Source organism: Nicotiana tabacum, chromosome 18 (assembly GCF_000715075.1).
Source record: "Nicotiana tabacum cultivar K326 chromosome 18, ASM71507v2, whole genome shotgun sequence".
NCBI classification, from domain to species: domain Eukaryota; kingdom Viridiplantae; phylum Streptophyta; class Magnoliopsida; order Solanales; family Solanaceae; genus Nicotiana; species Nicotiana tabacum.
In genome coordinates this window covers 60,056,818-60,063,508 of record NC_134097.1, presented here as the reverse complement: position 1 = coordinate 60,063,508, position 6,691 = coordinate 60,056,818, and positions in this window count along the sequence as shown.

Here is a 6,691-nt window from a genome sequence, read left to right as displayed (position 1 = left end):
GTTGGCACTGACAGCTATGTCCTTCCATTCCTCAATTAGCTTCTGGTTGGACTCTTGTATTTCGCGGTGTTCACTTTCGCACTTACAGATCCTTTTGCGCATCTGGTTGTATTTGACTTGTGCCTCGGCCTTTTCGTCTATAATCATGTGGCCTCGAGCAAACCCTGGCTGGCCCAGACCATCATGATTGTCTTCCAGCCAACATGAGTAGAAATGAGCACAACCAGCATGATACCTATCTGGTTCGATGGTATCTCTTGCTATTATAATCTTGCAGTGCCACATATGTTGAGCTTGGCACTTGTAAGGGCTATTATCATTCTGGAAGTCAGCCCGGAAATGACTCATCTTGTCGACCCTAGGCATAACCTGCTTCCTACCAGCTTGCATCATAACTCGGAGAGGGACGTAAGGGTATGTTCCTTTCAGCCCGATTAGTATCAGGAAAGGTGCATCTCTGGATCGGGCGATGACCTCATCGGTCGGAAACCACTCGAACATCCATTGGACCCATTCCTCAGTCATATTATCAAACAGCTCAACCCATCCTTTGGCATCCTCAGGCTGAGCGAACATATTGGGGATGTAATTCATTCGCTTTGGATGATGGAAAGCGATGTGATCATCCCAGTCCCTTCGTTGAATCTCTTGTCGGTATTCGCCCCTTTGGAGGTGCTCCATGAGCCAGAGTTGAAGTAATAAATTGTAGCCTTTGAAGTATTTTGCTCCTCGTTGGCATTTATCCAAGGCTCGATATATGTCTGCAAGGATCATGGGCACGATGCTGAATGGCTTCCCACCAATCCCTTCCATTAGGGTCTTAGTTACCATAGCCAGCCTGGTGTCGATTCTTGCTTTCTTTATCAGAAACACGATCAGCCCCAGGAAACAAAATATGAAAATGAAGACCCTTCAATGGATGTGCCCCAAAGATGTGATGACAACTCGTCAGGGTAGGTACGGTAGGATTTGTTGTGACCATACCTTTCATACAAATAGTCAAAAGGAATGTAGGATTCCTTCAGACATGTCAATTCTGGATTCTTCTTTAAACCCATCATTTTGAGGAAACCCCTGCCTTTGCGGTTCTCAGGCATCAGCAGACCCAGATTTTCCCACACTAGACCGACCAATCCTCCTATCTCCTCTAGCAAGGGTGTCATTTCAATGTCCCCAAAGCGGAATACAGCCCTTTCACAATCCCAAAACAGTGTGGCAGCTTCTATGATCTTGTTATTAGGTTGGATCTCCAGAAGGGATGGTAGATTTCCCAGATATTTTCGGACGAGGGCTTGATCACTAAAGTGAAGATCTTTCCACCAACTTAGCAGTCTTGGGTGGAGGTTGGCGACCATGCCGAATCTAGGGACTTTGTGCCTCATATTTCTTCAAAACAAAAGGGTTAGGCCCTCACCCCCACCAGACTTGACTATTTAATATCAACAATTGGCATAAAGTATTTAGTTCTCCAAATAAATGCATAGAACGTAGTGGTGTCCGTTTGGGTTCAGGGAAACCCAGTGGACTTTGGACAAGGCTATCTTAAAGGATCATTATGTGGACAACATAACTGACCCGGCTAGGTTTGACCATGATTCATGCACAATTTGAACAGAATAAGGTTTCAATGGTGTTTTAGACTGGTACCCTTGAGCGGACAACTCAAGGGGGGAAGGCACGGAACCGTCGACTGCACCACTGATCGACTGGTTTTACCGCAAATATGCCTTTCCGAATTTAGGGGGTTAATAATATAGGAAGAGCGCAATCACTCATTATAAGCGTTGCTATGATATTTGTTTGGCACGAGTGGAGTATGATGTTAAGCATGATTTTGCAATAATTAAACACATGTTGGCACGTATTTGCACGTTAAGAAAGCGATAAATACAACAGTTTCATAATTTAAAGCGATAATAAAGGAAAGAAATAGTAAGACATGTCAGTTTTACAGTTGAAAAGGATATTAAATGCTTAAAGGAATTAAACAAGTAATTGCACATAAGGAGGTACAAATTCACAAGACAATCTAAAGTGGTAAAAGCCTAATATCCCCAGCAGAGTCGCCACGTTATCGCGCCCCCTTTTTCCCTCTTTGCATCAAAAATCGGGTTTATGACATTTTTGGGTGTAGGACAACTCATTCCATTTGGGGAACTAGGTTTTGCATTTGAAGATTCACCACCTAATGAGTTAAGGTGCATTAGGACACCTATAAAGTTCATTTCTAAGTTTGTTTGACGAGAGATAGGGTAAGGGCTTGAAATTATCCTAAGGGGAAGGTGTTAGGCACCCCTTAGGATCCACTAGTGTGGTTCCCGGCCAGACAGCTTTGTGAATTTGTACAATTAGCAAATAGACAAGTATAGGCTCAAGTAGTAGGGGATTTGAGTTTAAACACATAAAGGTTTGAAAGAACAACCATTAAAGGCGAATTTTGAAATGGAGTTACATTTTTTACAAATACTTGAAAATATAAAAGGAGAGAGGGGTCCTAGGTTTATTTATAATATGGATCACATCAATGCAATACCCGGTATGACACTCCTCAGAAGAGGGGATACACGTGGTATTAGCGCACCCGTCATCATATCCATATCTACCCTTCCCACCCCGTTAAGGTATTAAAGTGCGGATTGGTCTCGGCCTCTATTGCATGCTATTACCCGTCCCATTCCTATCAGTCCCGGAGGAATTGAGGACTACTATTCCTAAAAGAGGGAGGATTTTAGGCTGACTCTTAGGTTTTAAATTTAAAAGACTTAGGAGACATTCAAAACACATAGGACTGCATATTAAGGGAAAACCTGTAAGCAACCAAAATGCTCATATATACCTCCTCAAGTAAAGCACATACGTAGCATTACTCAAACACATTTAGGGTCAGAATTTAAAATACTAAGACAGGAGAATTTTAGTTGTTGAAGCAGACCAGTTTATTACATAACTTAGATTAGAAGTCTGAATCAGACCTGCTTGCTGGTTGTAGCAGTTACTAATTAACAAAAGCGGATTTAGTTTTGTTGTTATCACCTAAGGCTTGCCTAAGTGTGTTGGTGATATCCTATAAGCATGATATATATTACTCATTTAGAATGTAGCAAAGTAGTAACTATTTTAAATGAGCGACTTAGGGATTCTATAGGCATGCTTTCTAAACCGTATTAATAAAAGGAGTAGGTTGTCTAAAACTTATTCAGAACAGTACGAGTCAAACCGATTTTAAACTAGACTGGTTTTAGATCTTATAGGCATGATCTCTATTATTGCTGATTTTTAATCCCTATAAACATGATATCTAGTTGAACGTGAAACGAAGCAGGCAAGATTTACTTGAAATTCCTATAGGCATGATTTCTATGAGAAATACTGACTTTTAACCTTATGAACATGATGTTTGATTATAGCCATTTAGATCTTATAGGCATGATGTCTAAGTGTGGTAATAAAACATGCAGAATTTAAACAGGTCCTATAAGCATGTTATCTAGATGTAGAATTAAAACATGCAGAATTTAAAGAAACAGATCCTATATGCATGTTCTCTACCCTTCTAATAGCTAAACATGCATAATTACACATCCTTTTTTCACTAAACAGCCCCTAATATTTGTTACAAATTATTATAGACCAAATATTGAATTATATTAGAACAGTGAAAAAAGAAGAAGTTACAACCATAGGAAGTCTGATTCCTGACTTCCTCTCTGAGTTATGGAATAAACCACCTCAAGCACCATTTGATTCAAAGCCTTTCTCAGACCTGGGTGTGTCAAAGTTCCCTAAGGGTCTCAAAGGACCATGGGCAGTGCTTACACCGAGGTTTGCATAACCAGATAGAGATGAGTGGAGTGTGGAAGGGCCAGCCCTTATATGTCCAAGTTCAGAGGGAGCTCATGGGTCCCAAGGCAAGGCTCACACAAGAGGGGCAGAACCTAAATTCTAAGGGGTCGTTTGGTAGAGCGTATAAGAATAATGCTAAATAAGGTGCATTAGTAATGCAGGGGTTAGTAATGCAAGCATTAGTTATATAAAGATTATTTCTTATGCATTGTTTGGTGTGGTGTATTAAAAATTAAAATGCATTGCATATTTTTAAAAAATTTAATTGTTTACAAAAATGCCCTCCATATTCTTTAATTTAAGGGACTTTAAGAATAATTTTGTCTTTAAACATGCTAATGCATGCATTAATAGCCTTTGTATAGCTAATGCCATGGTTTTCTATGCATTAGCTGTACATAGGATAATACCAAATAGAGTGTATAACTAATATGTGTATTAATTATACATAGGTTGAAAAAGTGCACCAAACAAAGCATTACTAATACACAAAGCTAATGCATGCATTATTTTCTCTAACACACTCTACCAAACGACCTCTAAGAGTGTAGTGGAAGTGCAAAAACGGAGATTTATTTTAAGATTGGATTGAGAGTAGTAAGGGGTAAGGGTGATTTGAAACAGCAGTAGTAAAACTTAAATTACACAAAATCAGTAATTGCACAAAGGGGTCAGGGGTTTCAGAGATACATTGCATGAAGCATATGACCCCAGGAAGGGTCAGGTTTGGACATGCACAACAATAGATGATGTTGGCATGCCCACAAACCAGCCAGAGAACACAAACACAAAGAGGGGATGTGGGGTTTGGGATTCATACACGTAGGGGAGCATTAATTAAAAGGGGCAGGGAACATATTTCACATGCTAGTAATGTAACTTGATTGCAGAAACATAAGCAAAGTAGACAAGAATAAGAGAAGTTGGGACAATTAAAGAAACATGTTGTTGTTGATGCTTGAAGATTAACTAGGACATACCAGTAAGGAGCAAAGTGCAGAAAGAAAAAGTGAGCAAATTTCCACAGCATAGCCTTGGCTTTCAGCCTGCTAGGCAAAGCAGTAGAACAAGGAGTAATAGAGAAAAGAGAGAGAGTTTTGAGTGAAGTGTGTGTTCTGAACTCAGATGGTTCGTTCATGTCTTTGAAAGAAAAGAAGGTGGGTATTTATAGTTTTGAAAACATGTGAGGAATAAGGTAATAAGTAAAGTCTTAACACAAATATAGAAACAATTACCAGTCAGAATCAATTACACAAGTGATTCCCTTTAATTAAGGAGTCATTGTTTACGTGTAGTAACAGGTTCAAATAAGGAAAGAAATCAGTTTGATTATTGCCATATAAGGGATAGTAAAAGCATGCAGTGAGTAATCAAGTCTGAGTACAAAAATATGCTTATTTTGGAAAGGATTCAGCAAGGTAAAGTATCACAGTAAAGGGAAAGGAATCAATTAATTTTAAACAAGCGAGTGAAATCAGGGCTCACATAAGAAAAGCTTTTGAAATCAGTCACAAAATCAAGGTCAATAAAGGAAAAAACATGCTTATGTACTTCAGTATATAAATAGAGTGAACAGAAACATCAGACATGCGAGGCCAAGAACATTGGCAAAAGAAACAGCATACAATAGTAACAGAAATAAGCATAGGATTTAGTAGATAGTCAGGGCTCACACATATAGCCAAAGTGAAGAAGAGAGTCACAACAAGTAAAGGTCTCACAGTAACAAGTGAGGAAGCCTTTTGAGAAATCAGGGTTTCAACAATGGTCAAGTTTAAAAGATAGTAAAACTCAGAATAAGATGAATCATATAAAGAAAAAGAGAGTCTGAAACAAGGAACCTTAAATCAAGTCAAGTATTCAAACAAACAATTTCAGACCCAAAGACCTAGGGTTTTCAACAATAATCGAGTTTAAAATATGGTAAAACAAATAAGTCAAACAAGAACCGAGGAACTTAATCGAACCAATATACAAAACAAACAGTTTCAAAGCTTGAAGGAGACTAAAAAGAATTAGGGTTTTCAACATGCTGACTCAGATAGAAGAACAACATGAGCAAAACATAGGAAAATCACAAGCACGTTAAAAATCGGAAAAGAGATCTTTTGAAAAGCTTAAAGGAAAACCTTAACAAAAAGTCGTTTTGAAAGGAAAGTTGAAGAACTTTCGAGAAAAACACTTAAAACATTCATAGCAAGTACAAATCAAAAGTAGATCTAAAAGAAAAAATTCAAAGATCTTAAAGATTAGGGTTTTGGAAAACCGAGAAAAGGTGAGAAAGACCTTGAAAGTTTTCGATCTAACCAGGAAAGTCAAAGATCTGCCTTGAAAGGCCATGAAGCGCCGGAGAAAGGTCATGGATGGCCGGAGAAAAGCCATGAATAAAAGTCGAGCAAGGATTGGACTAGATTCCTTCGAGGACTGGCCATGAACCACAGAGACCAACACCCAAGAGCCATGGGAAGCTGATACATGTCTCAAATGACCACGAGGAGCCATGTATTAGGAAGGTATTAGGGTGGGGTGAGAGGGAGGCGGCTAGGGTTCATGAGAGTTTAATAGAGAGTTGAGAGAGAAGGGAGATTCAAAGGCGGCAGTAGGTGAGAAATGAGATAGATTTAGGGGTCGTTTGGGGTTAAAAAAAGGAAAGGAGGATGGTGGCCATTGATTTAAATGATCAACGGCCAGGATTAAAGGGGTTAGGAAGGAGACCAGGTTGGGTCGTGTAAATTGGGTTAGGGGTCGGGTTTGAGTGGGAATTTGGCCAGAAAAATTGGGTTCAAATTGGAGTCAAATAAGGCTATAATTGAAATGAAATTGGGCTATCATTTAAATAGTCATTTTC